A 17,450-nucleotide genomic window follows, 5' to 3' on the forward strand; every position below is an offset into this window, starting at 1 on the left:
GAATATCATACGAAAGTATTATTAAAAGTATATGGATAACCTAGACGAGATGGAAAAGTTTCTGGGAACATACTGTCCACCAACACTGAATCAAGAAGAAACTGACCCCTTGAACAAGGAGAGCACTAGAAATGAAATCAAAATAGCAATATGAAAGCTCCCTACAAATAAAACTCCAGGACAGGACGGATTCACTGCAGAATTCTACCAAACATACAAAGAACTCATACCAGTCCTTCTCAAACTCTTCCAGAAGATTGAAAAGTAAGGAATACTCCCAAAGTCATTCTATGAAGCCACAATCACCCTGATACCACAACCAGGCAAAGACACTACCAAAAAAGAGGATTCTAGATCAATATCACTGATGAACACAGATGCAAAACTCCTCACAAAAATTGTAGCAAATAGAATCCAACAACACAGATGAAAGGTTATACATCATGACCAATTGGGGATTATGCCAGGGACACAGGGGTGGTTCAACATATGCAAATCAATCAGTGTAATACAGCACATCAACAAGAGAAAGGAATAAAACCACATGATCTTCTCAATAGATGCAGGAAAATTATTTGATAAAATTCAACACTCAAGTTTGATAAAAAATCTCACCAACATATCTCAGCATCATGAAAGCTAAAGATAAACCTACAGCCAGCATAGTACTGAATGGTGAGAAAATTAAACCTTCCCACCAAAATCTGAGACAAGACAAGGATGCACACTATCACCACTCCAACTCAATATAATCATGGAATTCCTAGCCACAGCAGTCAAACAAGAGAGAGAAGTAAAAGGGATGCAAATTGGAAAGGAAGAGGTAAAATTCTCACTATATGCAAATAATATGTTACTATATAGAGAAAACCCTGCAAGATCCAACCAAAAACTACTACAGCTGAACGGAGAATTCAGCAAGGTAGCAGTTTACAAGATTAAGGTTCAAAAATCAGTGACATTTCTTTACGCTAACGATTCAGATAATGCTAAAGAGCTACAGTAAAAATGACAGCACTGTATTGGTAGGAAAACAGACATATAGGCCAGTGGAACATTATAGAGAGCCTAGAAATGAACCCACAAACTTTTAGTCAATTAATCTTTGACAAAGGAGGCAAGAAAATACAATGGAATTGAGACAGTCCCTTCAGGAAATGGTGTTGGGAAAACTGGACAGCAGCAGGAATATCAATGAAGCTAGAACACTCCCAATGAAGCTAGAACACCATACACAAAAATAAACTCAGAATGGGTCAAAGACTTAAACATAAGACAAGATACAAGAAACCTCCTAGAGGAAAATATAGGCAAAACGTTATCTAACTTACGTCTCCAAAATTTTCTTGCAGGTGAAATAAAAACAAGAATAAACATGTGAGACGTAATGAAACTTACAAGTTTCGGCACAGTTAGAAATCGGAAGTGAAACAAAAATACCACCTACGGAATGGGAAAATAATTTGCATATGAAACCTATAAAGGCTTGATCTCCAAAGTATATAAGCAGTTCATCCAACTGAATAAGAAAAAATAAACAACCTAATACAAAAATGGGCAGAAAACCTAAACAAGCGATTCTCCAAGGAAGACATACAAATGACCAAAAGACACATCAGAAAATGCTCAATATCTCTGATTATCAGAGAAATGCAAATCAAAACTACAGTGAGGTATCACCTCACACTACTCAGAATGGCCATCATTCAAAAATCCACAAATGACAAATGCTGGAGGAGCTGTGGATAAAAGGGAACAGTCCTTCACTGCTGGTGGCAATGCAGTATGGTGAAGCCACTGTGGAAAACAGGATGGAGATTCTTCAAAAGCCAAGGAATAGACTTATCATATGACACAGGAATCCCGCTCCTGGGCATAAATCCAGAAAAAACCCTATTGTAGGATGACACCTGCACCCCAATGTTCATAGCCAGCATTATTTACAATAGCCAAGATGTGGAAAAGTCCAAAATGTCCATCAACAGTTTATTGAATAAAGACAAGGTGGTATATTTATACAATGGAATGCTATTCAGGCTTATAAACTGACAGCATAATGCCATTATCAGCAACATGGATGCTCCTGGAGAAAATCAGTCTAAGTGAAGTAACCCATATATAGAAAGAGAAATACCATATGAGATGGCTCATCAGTGGAAACTAAAAACAAAACAAAAAAAAAAAAACAGAAATTCAAAACAGAAATAGACTCATAAATATAGAATACAATGTTTTGGTTGCCAAGGGGGCACAGGGCAGGGAGAGATAGACTGGGAATTCAAAATTGTAGAATTGATAAACAGGATTGTACTATATAGCACAGGGAAATATATAAAACATCTTACGGCAGCTCACTGAGGAAAAAATGGGAAAACAAATGTGTTATGTTCATTGTAACTGAAAGATTGTGCTCTTCGCTGGAATTTGAGTCAACTTTGTAAAATGAATATAAACGAATAAAAAAAGTTAATAATAGAAGAAAACATGATCCTAAATATTACAGGTGTAAATATAAATTAGAGAGCAAAAACACTATGCAAAAGAGTAGTAAAACACCAGATTTTGTTTTATGTTTTCTTTTTAAGGTAAGCAAAATCAAAAAACCTCTAGCCAGGTGCACCAAGAAGAAAAGAGAGATGCTCCAAAGAAATAAAATAAGAAATAAAAAGAGAAATAATAATTGTTACCTCAGATATACAAAAAAAAGGATCATTTTGTCAACACATACATGCCAATAACCTGGACAACTTAGAAGAAATAGGCAAATGTCTAGAAAGAGACAGAGATAAGGAGAAACAAATAATTTGAACAAACTAATTACTAGAAGAAAGTTAGAATCTTCATTTAAAAAAATCGTTAAACATTAGTGCAGATATAAACAGCTGTCGTGGAGTACTGTACAAACATACAAAACAGGACTTATACTGTTCAAACTATTCAAACATAGTGAAGATGTGGGAAACTCCCAAATTAATTCAATGAAGACTTCATCAATGTGATAGCAAAGCCAACAAAGTACAGGCAAAGAGAATTTCAAGCCAATATATTTGATTGATTTAGTTGCAAAAGTTCTACCAAATATCATTAGCAAACTGCACGCAACAATAGCTAAAATGAATCATGCACTATGATCAACTTGGATTTATTGCAGGGTCACAAGAGAGGTTCAACATACACAAATCAGTTTGATACACCAAATTAACAAAAGAAAAAGTGAAAATGATGTGGTCACCCCAATAAATCCATAAAAAGCATTTCAAAAAATTCAACATTTATTCATTAAAACAACAACAACAGCAACAACAACAACAGCAACAACAACAACAGCAACAACAACAACAGAAACCTCTTACAAAAGTAGGATTCAGGAAATAAATCTCAACATAACTAAAGTCATTAATTACAGACCCACAGAAAATATAATATGTAAAAGTGAAAAACTGAAAGCCAAAATAAGAAATAAGACAAGGATGCCCACTCTCAAGATTTCTATTAAACACAGTATGGGATGCCCTAGCAGCAACAATTGGAATAGAAAAAAAATGTATTCAAATTGGATTGAATGTAGTACAACAGTCATTATTTTAGATGACATAATAATCTATATAGAGAACTCTAAAGATTCTCCACATCAGAACAACTAAAACTAATAAAGACATTTACCAATGTTGCATGATTCATGATTAATATAAAATACTGTCACATGTCTTTAACAATGAAATATTCCATAATTTAAAAAACCATATGAAATCAGATGAAAAATGAAAAACCTATTAAAAATCAAGATAAAAAATCATTAGGACACTGATAAAGAAAATTGAAGATGATGCAAGAAATGGAAAGAAATCTCAAGGTCCTAGCTTAGAGGAAATAATATTGCTATAATATACATACTACAAAAATGTCTACAGATATAAAGTGATTCAGATCGATATACATGATATTTTCCATAGAAATATAAACAGTCCTAAGATTTGTAAGGAACTGCAAGAGAACCAGAACTGCAAAAGGAACAATGTGGGAAAAGAACAAAGTTGGAAGCATAACCCATAACCCTCCCAGATCTCAGACAATATTACAAAAATACAGTAATCAAAACAGCACAATACTGGAAAACAAACATCTATATCACTGGAACGGAACACAGAGGTAGAAATAAAACATCACACCCATGGTCAACTAAACAATGACAAAGGAAACAAAAATATACAATGCCTAAAAGACAGTTTTCAGCAAGTGATGTTGAGGCAATTAGACAGCTACATGTAAATCAATGAAATTTGAACACTCCCTCATACAGTACAAAAATAAACTCAAAATGATTTAATTATCTGAATCTAACACATGACACAATAAATCTCCTGTAAACTAACATAAGGAAAACAATAGATAAATTGTACTGAGGTTTTCTTATCTCACTCTCCCAAGCTGAAAACAATAAAAGCAAAATAATCAAATTAGTCTGAATTAAAATTAAAAGCTTATACACAGCAAAATAAACAGAATGAAAACATGAAATTCCAAATGGGAGAAAACATTTGGAAAAAATGCAATCAACAAGAGGCTAATTTCTAAAATACACACATCGTTTATAAAACTCCATTTCAAAAATCTACAAACAACCCAGCCAGAAAATGAGCAGAAGACAATTCTCCAAAGAAGACACACAGATGACCAACAGGAACATAAAAACATGCTCATATTGCTAATCATTATACAAAGGCAAGACAAAAATAAAATAATGTTTTACCTCACACTAGTGAGAAGGGTTGTCATCAAAATGTCTACAAATAATAAAGACTGTGGAGGTTGTAGAGAATAAGGGACTCTCCAACGCTGTTGGTGGGAATGAAAATTAGTGCAACCACTTTGGAAACAGTACGGAAGTTCCTTTTAATAATAAAAATAGACCTATCTTATGACACAGTAATCCCACTCCTGGGCATATAAAACATAAAACCTGAAAACAACGAATCCTAGGGTAAAACAAAAGAAGTACACTTGACTTAATTTGATTTTTCATATGTCTCCTCTGGCAGGGGAAGCAGAAGCAAAATTAACAAAAGATGATTGTATCAGTCTAAACAGATTTACACTGCAGAAGAAATGATCAATAAAATGAACAGTCAACCAAGACAATGGGAGAAAATATATGCAAGTGATATTTTCCTATCAAGTGTTAATATCCAAAATATATGGCAAACTCATACACCACAACAAAATAAAGACCAAACAATTCAATTAAAAAAAGTCCATAGGTACTGAATAGATAGATCTGAATCAATTTTCTGTAGAAAACATACAGTTTGCTAAATGACACATGAAAATATGTTCAGAGTTATAAATTATTAGGAAAGTCATAAACCAAAAATGAGACAACACCTCACACTTGTCAGAAGGCTCTCAACAAAAGGAAAAGAAATAGATATTGGTGAGATTGTGGAGAAAAGGGAACACCATGGAAACTGTTGATAGGAATGCAAAGTATTGATTCCATAACATATAAACATCAAATTTTCTTCATCCAGTTTTCTGTCAAGGGATGTTTGGTTCGTAGGCCCCTGTCTGAAGGCTCTAGAGAATAAGCCCATGGGCTGAACTAATAAACAAGCTGTGAGGAGTGTTACATATCCAGGCTGGAAAAGAAATGGCCTATTCAATGTATCCTGTATGGTTGGCTGGATAGCCTATGCTGGATAAGATACTCATAGGAGGACAACGTAAGACAGGCAGAGCCGGCTGGATAAGAGATGGCCAACTTGATGAAGTTCTGTGATGAACTTTAAAACAATCCTTGATCATTTAACATCCTATGCTTACTGCAGGAGCATGGGGACATAAATAGCTTACGATTATTAACATTGTTATAACTTAGATGATATGTGAGGCATTGTGCATGATGTATATAAACCCTTTTCCTAAGAATCAATAAACAGAGAACTGCTTCGCTTATCTCCACACAGTGTTTGTGTGTATATTATATCGTGCCTCTGACAGGTTTAATTTAATTTGTTGGGAGTAACTTAAAAAGATGTTGCATTATATACAATACTCTTTCTGCACCTATTGAGATGATTATGTGAGTTTTATTTCTCATTCTATTAGTGTGGCATGTCATCTTTATTGATTTGAATATTTTGAAGTTTCCTTAAACCCAGGGATAAATCCCTTTACTCATGTATGTGTATGATACATTAAAAGTTTTATTGAATCCATTTTGCTTGTGTTTTCTTGAGAATTTTGGCTTATATGTTCATGAGGGTTATATTATATATATTGCATATAATGTCCTTTCTAGCATTTTATGCAAATATAGCTGGCATCATAAATCTAGTTTGGAAACTTTCACCCCATCAAATTCTTGGAAGATTTGGGGAAGAATTGGTGAAAAATTGTCTTCAAATATATGACAGAATATACCAGTAAAGACTTTTTGTAAATATTTTCTGGTTTCAGAGGTTTGGATTACTGATTTGCTCATACACAGTTTTGCTATATTTAACTTTCTAATTACTTCTTGATTCAGTATTGGAAGACATATTTCTGGGAATTTGTCTTTTGTTCTAGGTCATTCAAATTGTTATCTAGTGGTCATTTTTTATGATGCTATGCATCTCTACAACATCAGTGTTAATATCTTCTCTTCTATTTCAAATTTTATTTGTCTTTATTTTCTTAGCCAACCTAAACTTTTGTCCAGTTTATGTTTAAAAGAATCACACTTAGGTATATTTTTTGTTATCTTTTCAATTATTTCTCTTGTTATTTGCCTTACTCTCATTCATTCAATTTTCTTCTTCATTCTTTCTGTTTTCTCCTAGGTTCTTGATGTGTAAAGTTAAGTAGCGTGAATCTTTGTATTACATTCATTATTAAATATTATTTATTTATTTATTTATTTAATTTGTCTATTTATTTACTTATTTATTTTCTTATTTACTTATATATTCATTTATTTATCATTGAACTACTTCCATTTACAACGTGTCAATCTGTGGTGCATAACACAGTGACCCACTTCATGCATATGTTTGCATGCCTATTAAATTTAACTTCACGATATTTAACATACTGCCCTGTGTCATACAATAGACATTTTGAAAATATTTATTTTTATATATAGTGGATAACATTTATAAATCTACAGCTCCCAAATATATCCTATCCTTGACCATTTCGGCAGTTACCATAAGATTATTATGTAGATCTGCAAGTGTGTTTCATAGTTGTAGATGAAATCATAGTGTTCTCATCCAAATTTTTTTTTTAGGTTTCTCCATGTGTCATGCCATGTATAATTTTTCTTTCTCTTTCTGGCTTACTTCAATTAGAATGACACATTTTGGGAGATATATTTTGCTGCAAATGTCATTGTTTTATCAATTTTTATGGCAGAATATTATTCCATTTTGTAAATAAGGCATAAATTCTGTATACTGTCATCTGTTGATGGACATTTAGGGTGCTTCCATGTCATGGCTTTTGTATATAGCACTGCTAAGAACATTTGTGTGCAGGTGACATTTTGAATTAGGGTCCTCTTTTATATATACCCAGGAGTTGGATTGCTGGATAAGTTAAATATACTTTTATTCTTTTGAGGAATACCCATCCTGGTTTCCACAATGACTTCAACAAACTACATTCCTACCAACAGTGTAAGAGGGTTCCATTTCATCATAGCTTCCCCAGCATTTATTGTTTTTGGACTTTTTATTGACGGCCATTGTGACTAATGTGAGGTGATAATTCATTATAGTTTTGAATTGCCCTTCTCTGATAATGAGAGTTAGCAATTTTTTTTTCATATTTCTATGTGGCATTTGTATGTCTCTAATGGATAATGTATTGTTTAGGGCTTCTGTGCATTTTCAGATTGGGTTTCTTTTGTTTTGTATTATTATTAGGTTGTATGAACTCTATATTTTGGAAATTTAGCCTTTGTCAGTTGCATCATTTCTAAATATTTTCCTTAATCCTGTAGTTAGTCATTTTGCTTTGTTTATGGTTCCCTTTGCTGTGCAAAAGCTTATAAGTTTAATTAGGTCCAATTTTAATAATTTTGCTCTTACATCCATTACTTGGGTAGACTGTACTAGGAGATCATTGCTGAGATTTATCTCAGAGTGTTTTGCCTATGTTTTCTTCTTGGAGATTTACTCTGTCTTGCCTTACATTTAAGTATTCAAGCCATTTTGAGTTTATTCTTGTGTATGGAGCGAAGGAGTGTTCTAACTCCATTGCCCTGCTTGCTGCTATCCTGTTTTCCCAACACCAGTTGGTGAAGAGATGGTCTTTTCTCAGTCATATTCTTGGCTACTCTGTCAAAGATTAATTGAACATAGGCCTGTAGATTTATTCCTAGTCTCTCAATTCTGTTGCATTGGCCATATGTCTGTTTCTGTACCAATATCATGTCGTTTTCATTATTGTAGGTCTGCAATAGTGTATGGAGACCAGGAGGGTTATTCCTCCAGCCTCTTTCTTTGTCTTCAATATTGTTTGGAAAATTATAGATCTTTAGTGTATCTATATAATTCTTATGATCATTTGTTTCAGTCCTAAAAAGAAATGTTTTGAATAATTTGATAGGAAATCACATTAAGCCTGGGGATTGCCTTGGGCAGTATGGCCATTTTAACAATATTATTTCTTCCATTACAAGACCATTGGTTATCTTTTCAATTCTTAAAATCCTTTTTGATTTCCTGAAACAATGATTTCCTGTTCTCCATGTATAAGTCATTCACCTACTTGGTCAGAGTTTTTTTTAAGCATTTTATAGTTTTGGGTGCAGTTATAAAAGGGGTTGTTTCTATACTTTTTTTTCCTGTTGATTCAATGGTAGTGTAATGAAATCTAATTGGTTTTTGTACATTACACTGGCTACCTTGCCCAATTCCTTTTTTACCCTAAGTATTTTTTGTGAAGCTTTTACAGTTTTCTATATATAGTGTCATATCTGCATATCATGACAGTTTTAACTCTTCTTTTACAGTCTGAATCATTTTATTTATTTTTCTTGCTTGATCGTTGTGGCTAGGAATTCCAAGACTATATTGAAATTGTGAGAATGTGCATCCTTGTATTGTCTCAGGTTTTTGTGGAAAGGGTTCCAGTTTTTCACCATTGAGTATTTGCTGGCTAAATATTTGTCATAAATAGCTTTCATTATGTTGAGATATGGTCCTTCTATGCCCACTGTGATAAGAACTTTTATCACAAATAGGTGTTAAATTTTATCAAATGCTTTTTCTGCATCTACTGAGATGATCATATCATTTTTGTCTTCTCTTTTGTTGATATGGTGTATCACAATTGTTTGATTGATTTGCAAATGGTAAACCATCCTTGTGTTCCTGGGATGAACCTAAAGTGTAAATGGTGCATGATCTTTTTTTACATGCTGTTGGATTCTGTTTATTAATAATTTCTTAAGGACATTTACATCTATGTTTATCAATGATATTGGCCTATAGTTTTCTTTTTGGGGTAGTGTCTTTTTCTGCTTTTGGTATCAGTTTGATATTGGCCTATGGTGTCAGTTTGGGAGTACTCTCTCCATATCAATCTTTTGGAAGAGTTTGAGGAGGACTGGTATGGATTTTTCTTTGTATGTTTGATCAAATTCCCCAGTGAAGGTAATTGGGTCTGGATTTTGTTTGCAGAGAATTTTATTTTATTGATATTTCTATTCGATTTCTGGTGATCTGTCTGTTCAAATGGTTAATTTCTTCTTGATGCAATATTGGTGGGCTGAATTTTTCCAAAAACTTCTCCATTTCTTCCTGGTTGCCCAGTTTGTTTACATACAGTTGCTCATGGTAATCCCTTATGATATTTTGCAAATTTGTTGTACTCTTTGTATTTTCTCCATTTTCATTTCTTATATTATTTGTGTTCTCTCTCTTTTCTTGTTGGTGAGCCTGTACAGAGATTTGTCAATTTTGTTTACTATTTAAAAAAATAATTAGATTAATTTTTTTCTATTTTTTAATCTCTATTCCAAATCTTCCTTCCATGGTCTTTATTTTTTACATCATTCTGTTGACTTTTGGTTTTGTTTGCTCTTCTTTTCTTGATTAGTTTACATAGAATGTTAGATTATTTATTTGAAATTGTTCTTCTTCTTTGACGAAGGCCTTTTCACTATGAACTTCCATCTTAAGCCTGCTTTAAGTTTTCCATAGAATTTCTGCTGTGTTTTGTCATATTTCTCAAGATATTTTGTAATTTCTTCTTTTACTTCATCAACTCTCCCCCTTGTTTTAGTACCATGTTTTTTATTCTGGATGGTGTCATTTTTTCTCCCCGTTTTTCTGTTTCATGGTATTATACTCAGAAAAGATGCTTGAAATATTTTTTATCTTCTTAAATTTGTTGAGGCTTTTTCAGAGCCTGAGTTCATAATCTTTCCTAGAAGATGTTCCATGTGCACAGAAAAGAGTGCATATTCTGTTTTGGGGAGAATTACTGTTTTAAAAATATCAACCATCTCCAATTATTTTATAATGTCTTTTAGTATCTTTGTTCCCTTATTAATTTTCTGTGTGAAAGACCAGTCCAGTGATGTAATGGGGAGTTATAGTCTCCAACTCTGATTGTGTTCCCAGGGATTTCTGTCTTTTTATCTATTTGTATTTGCTTTATATATTTAGGGGCTACTATATTGAGTGCATATACATTAATGAGTATAATACCCCCATTTTGCATTGTTCCTTTAATCATTATATCATGTCCTTGTTTATCTTTCTCTATGGCCTTTCTTGTAAAGTCTCTATTGTGTGAAGTCAGTACTGCTAGTCCTGCATTCTTCATATGTACATTTGAATGGAATATATTTTTCCATCTTCTGACATAAATTTGATGTGTGTTCCTCTCGCAAAAGTGGTTCTCTTGTATTTGTCATAATGTAGGGTCTTGTTATATTATCCCATCTGACAATATATATCTTTTGATTGAAGTACTAAATCCATTAACATTTGCGATAATTATTAATAGACTAGTGTTTATTTCCATTTTTAACTTCATTTTCCAGTTGATTGGTATTTCCTTTTTGTTCATTTCTTTTTCTTTTTGTGGCTTGATAAGTATTCTTTTATAATCTTGGTTTCTTTTTTGCTTTGTGAATTCATTGTAAGCTTTTGACTTATTATTACATTGTTTTATATTTATATTGACCTATGATATTTCTGTTTATTTTAACTGATAAGAATATAACTCAAACCCATCCTGCAGAGAAGAGAAACAAGAAGAAAACACTCTGTATTTTCATGTTTCAGTCAGTGACGCATAAAATTTTGACGTCCTGTTTTACAACATCATATTTATTCTGTTGTAAGTCATTGTAGCTATTTCCTTTCTAATTATACCTTTCTCTTTTCTATAGCTTCCTGCTTGTTTTTTATTTAGAGTAGATCTTTCATTATTTCTTTTTCTCTTGCTTAATTCTTTTAGTATTTGCTTGTGTGGAAGCTATTTATCTCGCCTTCTACACTAAAAGGTAGCCTTGCTTGATAAAGTATCTTAGATTACAGCTATTTTCATTCAGGACTTTGAATATGACTTGCCACTGCCTTCTGCCTGTTGTATTTGTGCAGGAAATGTATTTACAAATACAATGTATTTAATTATATATATGTAAAGAAAACCTACAAATAAGTTAACAAATAAGGAGAAAACCTATACATTAAAAAACAGAAAATATTGATGAATGAAATTAAAACTGGTCCAAAGAAATGAAAAAAATCTCTTGTGTTAATAATGTGAAACAATGTGGTTGCAACAACCCTACTACCCAAAGCAATCTACATTTAGTGTGATTCATGTCAAAATACCCATGATATTTTTCCATTTAATAGAACAAATAATTTCAAAATTTATATGTAACCACAAAGATCATGAGTTGCCAAAATAATCTTCAAAAAGTGTATTAAATATAATGGTGTAAAGTTCTCTGACGTTAAATAGTCCTACAAAGCTTTAGTATTTAAAACAACATGATACTGGCTCAAAAACAGACACCAATGAATTGAAGAGAATAGAGCAACCAAATATAATCCCTCACACCTATGATCTTTTAACCCATGATAAAGGAAGCAAGAGTATAAAATGAAGAAAAGACATTCTCCTCAATAATTAGTGCTGGGAGATTGAACATGTAAAAGATAGATTAGAATATTTCCTCACAATGTATACAATCCATGAGCACAGAATATCTTTGTATTTATTTTGTTTGCTTTTATTTCTTGCACCTGTAATTTATACATCTATGCTTAGATCTTTTATTTCACTTATCAAATTTATTCGTATTTTAATATTTTTGGTATTAATTTACACACAATTGTTTCCCTAATTTCTCTTTCTGATAATGTGTTTTTAGTATACATAAATGCAACGGATATTTGTATATTGATTTTGTATTCTGCAAGTTTACTAAGTTTGTTCATTATTTCTAACAGTCACTGGAGGAGTATATGGAGTTTTCTATCTATGCATAATTATGTCATCTGTAAAAATTTTACTGCATTTTTACAAGTTGGATGCCTTTTATAATTTTTCTTGACTACTTGTTCTGGCTAGGACATCTAGTACTGTAATTTAGGACTTCTGAAAATGAGCTACTTCTTCTTATTACTGGGCCAGATGAAAACATTACTGTATGTTAATATTGAACTTGATGTTAGTCATGGGTTTCCCATATATGGCTTTTATTATGTTTAGTTACATTCAATCTAGAGCAAATTTGTTAAGAATATTTTTATAAAAAAAGGTAATATCCAATCTGTGAATAATTTTCCTACATATTTTCAGATTGTTATTTTTGAATTCTTTGTTTTCTAATAGACGGTATCACATATATTCATTTACATATGTTAAGTAATATTTATGAATGAGGACTAAACCCAACTTAACTATAATTTCTAATACTTATAACGTGCAATAAATTCAGGTTGCTATTATTTATTTAGAATGGAATTTACAGATACTGAAGGAAAATTTTACATTGTAGCTTGAGGGTACATTTATTTATTTAAAAATTTTATCTCCCATTTTGAATTTGGCTTATGTTTAACGGAATTTATTTCTAAATAAGTATATAAGTATTGGTAGAACTGGATTTACTACAGTTTACTGATACAGAACATAGCTATTATTACAATTAGTTCACAAGACACTTGCCTTAAAATGCCGTATTATACTTACAATGACAAATGTTTCAGGACTGAGAAATATGTTGCTTCCTAAAATGCATTACCTGGTCTTTTCCACCCCAACCCACATACACTGTTATTTCTTTGTTTTTTGATTGTTTGTTTCCCCCTTAATGGAGGCACATTTATTGAACCCAGGATATTGTGCATAAGAGTATTAATCAACATCATTTTGGAACACATAACAGAAGCCCCAAGGGTATGTATTATATAGATGACAAGAAAATTTATTAGTTCTATGCACTGAGAAACCTCTGAGTGAAAGAATGGCAAAAACAAACATTTGTAAATATACAATAAGATTGTCTCTCTTGTAATTTTAAAGTAGTATATTAAATTACATTTGTTTTACTTATAGCACTGAATTACAATTTAAAACAAAAATGCCACCCTTTGGGATTTCTTAAATTTTAATGATTATTTTAATCTAATTTTATTTCATAAATATTTATTATTTATTTATAAACATAAAAAATAAACATATTTATTCTTCACATGTTTTGAATATAGAGATACATATTGTAAAGTACACAGATAAATAACTACTTCCATTTCCAAATCAAACTAAGTTTCACTTTAATTACAAATGATGATGAAATCATTATACCATTTCTTTACAGTTTTTACACAAATTTCACTTTAAATTCCAAAACTTTAAAATTACTATAGATATTTTGTGCATTATTTATACTCTGTTCACCAATCTGGTATAAATTTGTGTACAAAAGGATGGAGATTGGTTTTATTTCATAGACCCCAAAATTAAATTATTTAAAAAGATTTTGTGGGAATAAGATTTGCAGATAACACTATAAACATAAGCATCCTATATGTTTCATTTTAACTGGATGAATGAGAAGTAAACAGTGGCTGAATGTTACTCTTGGGTTGGTAGGAGATCAGTCGCTTTGTGATGTGACAGCTACTCAGGTTGAGAACCATTGTGATGGCCTAGCAGTTTATCTGTGCAAGACTGCCAAAGCTGCATTTGTAGCTGCAGTGCTCAAAATCATGCTGATTAGAAAAGTAGCTGTGGAAAAATTTATTTGAGATGGCACATGTTTCTTCAGAAATTCAAGATGTGTCTCGTAAAGATGAACAAACTGGTTCAGGAAACCCCGGTAGATCTCTATTGTGTGATCAAACATTCTCTGGGGACTTGGACTTGAGGTCTATGATTGAGGAAAATATTTTCCAGACTTTCTCTGAAGAATCCATGATAAAAAGACCATGTTACACACATTGTGTCTCTGAACCAGATGAAGATAATAATTTTCGTTCTCTGACATTTCCCAGAATACTCTGGAAAATGACTGGGAGTGACCAATTTAAATCCATCTGTTGGGATGATAATGGAACCTCTGTAGTGATTGATGAAGATGTCTTTAAGAAGGAAGTTTTGGAAAGAAAGTCCCCTTTCACTATATTTGAAACTGGAAGTATGAAAAGTTTAGTTAGAGAGCTTAAGCTTTATGGGTTTAGTAAAGAGTGGCAGAATTTTCAAAGATCTGCTTGTCTAGCTGACATTCTGGCAGAAGAAAAATTAGTCTCTGTTTTAAGCAAGATATTCAGAAATATTAGTTACGACTTGGTAACTTATATATAAAAGTTTATTTTGTACATCAATCTATGGTAATATAAATGTAAAGCTAGATTTTGAAAATTGTATAGAACTACTAAGACTAAAATCCTTTATTTTTTCAAAAAAATGAGGACAGTGCCTTAAGTAGTCAAGATTATGAGAAACTTTGCTTGCAACTATGAATCACACCAGAAATCTAAATAAAGGTATTAAAGTTGCTTTAAAAATTGGAATTCACCGTTGCTGCAAATGTTAACTTCTTAAATTTGATGACTACAAAATTTAAATTTGTATTTTCCAAATAAGGAACTTCAAAATATCATCAGCATTGTTTATATTTTGATGATATTTTCTATGCACAGTAAACGTGAAATCTGAGGTTTTATTAGTTAGGCTTATTGTAGTCTTGTATTTTGGTTTAAAATATTACTAAAATTTTTCTCCTTTGGTTGTAGCTGCAATTCTATCATTATCCAAATTTTAAACGAGTCTGTCCCCAGCTTTTAGTGAGAATAAAAAGAAGAGTTGGGATTAAAAATGCCTCTCTGGTATCTTCATTGGATGAAGATTTCAAAAAGAAGCACTTTAAATCAGGTGGTAATGTGGATAATCTTAATTCTGGTTTTGTGGCTGACACTAGTGGAGAAAGTCCATTTTTATCTCCTGCAAATTTAAATATGAATCTAATAAGTAAGCCCCCTACTAGCCACATTATTGGTGATACAAATACCCCGATCAGAGGTGATTTTTCTCCTCCATCATCAATATCAGTTAGACCACGAGTGCAAATTGCAGTGGATCAACGTGCTATTTTAAGTCAGTTTACCACTGTCCACGGGCACTTTCAAAGCAGCTTCAATGAAGCAAATGACACTGTTGTGAACTTCATTACAACTACAACTTCTAATTCTCAATACAGCATCTTGTCTCCCATACAGAGCAATTGTTATGGACTGATGTTGGAGCCTTCTACTTTTCCAAATAGATATCACAACAAATCTGCCAGTGAAGGTCGTTTTTCTAAACTTCAACCAGGGAGCAACCCACGGTTTCCAGTGCCAGGGATAGCTGATACATCAACTACCTCTCTTTCAAAGCCAACTCATCAACCATCTTCAGTTTATCAACGTCATCCTAATTAAAACTGATCTACCAGAGGACTACCAGATTATGCAAGATAACAAAGATTAAAATTGATGTTGTCAAATGTCCACAAATATCTGCAAATTTCTTATTTGAACAATAAACATAGATTTGTACCTGTATTTTCCTTATTTGTTTTAAATGGAGTTAAAATTTAAATGTGAGACTAAGTAACCATTTAAGAAAAAAAATATTTGATTGATTTGATCATTTGATGGAACAATATGTAAGTAAATTTAAATAATTTCTTGTAAGGAAGAAGAGAAAATGGAAGAATTTGGAAAAAAACTAACACATGGAGAGAGACAAATGTACTAAATGGTTTCTGGTTCATCCTTGAAAGTATTAATAGTGTTAAGTTAGGATAGGTTGGAACAGAAGGTAAATGTAGGACAAGCCCAGGGATCATGGTCTCTATTGTGTCACTCCTGGAACCATAAAGTTCACATAATGTAGTCTCAGATGGCATATTAAGCATGTGGTAGAATTTAAGAAGCAATTTTATCTATGGTATTCTTTGTGCTGTTCTCAAAACATTCCAATTGGTGGTTTCATTTCCTGAACTAAAGAGTCTACAGTATATTAACAAGTCAATAATTTATGTTGCTTTTAGGTTCCAGCTAAAGACAAGCTTATGTCCTCAGGTTGGCAATTAATGCCTATCCATCTCTAAGCCCAGAAACTCAACTTAGTTTAGTCATTCCTTAATAAATCTGGTATCTGACTTCCTTGGAATATCTTTATGTTTCACAGTATCTGGAGATATATCCAGGCAAATGCTTGTCAACAATGTAAGCTCCAACCTTACCACTTTTGTTCCAGCTCATCCATGGACTTTAGGTATCCTCCTTTTACCTTCTTAGACTTTCCCAGTCTCAGCATGAAACCACCTCCTCCAGATGTTTTCTGTCTATCCCCCTTTCATTGTCTAACTTGGATACCAGCACTGTAAGCACAGCACATGCCACAGGATGCAATTTAATATTTAGTGAATGAAAGATACATGTTGACTTTAAGGAAAATCTACTTTCCTGAAACAACAAATCTCTCATGCTTTTCAAACTATTTCGTTATGGTGTTTACTCTTCCCCACAAACTAGCTCTTTTCATAGCCCAAGGACTAGTCACTCAAAACAGTAAGTGGAAGTAGGTAAAGTAGACAAAGTATTATTTTCTTCTTAATTCATGCCTCAAGAGGCATAAAGTATTCCATTCTCATTTGCTGGATTTCTTCCTATCTCTTCATCACACACCCACCCAAAATAGCTGATTCTCTTCCCCATACCAATAACTATACTGCCTTCTAATTAATTTACTTCTTAGAATCAGAGCTTTGTCCAGAAGAGACAGTGCCATTTCAAACTTTTAATGTAGATTTATACACCCCACATAATTTGTGCCCCTTCTAACCTTAACACAGGAAGTATCTAAGAGGTACTAGACCCTTGGTTGTGGTGGTCATATTCAGTAACGAAATTGCAATCTAATATGTGTGGAATAGTAGGAGGTGA

At 32.5% G+C, this 17,450-nt stretch overlaps 1 long non-coding RNA gene across 1 annotated transcript in view; it reads left to right on the forward strand.

Moving 5' to 3' along the window:
• LOC140690396 (uncharacterized) overlaps nucleotides 1-16,061 on the forward strand; it is a 36,483-nt gene extending 20,422 nt beyond the window's left edge. The window contains exon 4 of the long non-coding RNA XR_012065663.1: nucleotides 15,735-16,061. This is a non-coding gene — a long non-coding RNA (uncharacterized lncRNA). The remainder of the gene's footprint in view (nucleotides 1-15,734) is intronic.
• The last annotated feature ends 1,389 nt before the right edge of the window (nucleotides 16,062-17,450 follow it).

Source organism: Vicugna pacos, chromosome 30 (genome assembly GCF_048564905.1).
Source record: "Vicugna pacos chromosome 30, VicPac4, whole genome shotgun sequence".
Classification (NCBI taxonomy): Eukaryota; Metazoa; Chordata; class Mammalia; order Artiodactyla; family Camelidae; genus Vicugna; species Vicugna pacos.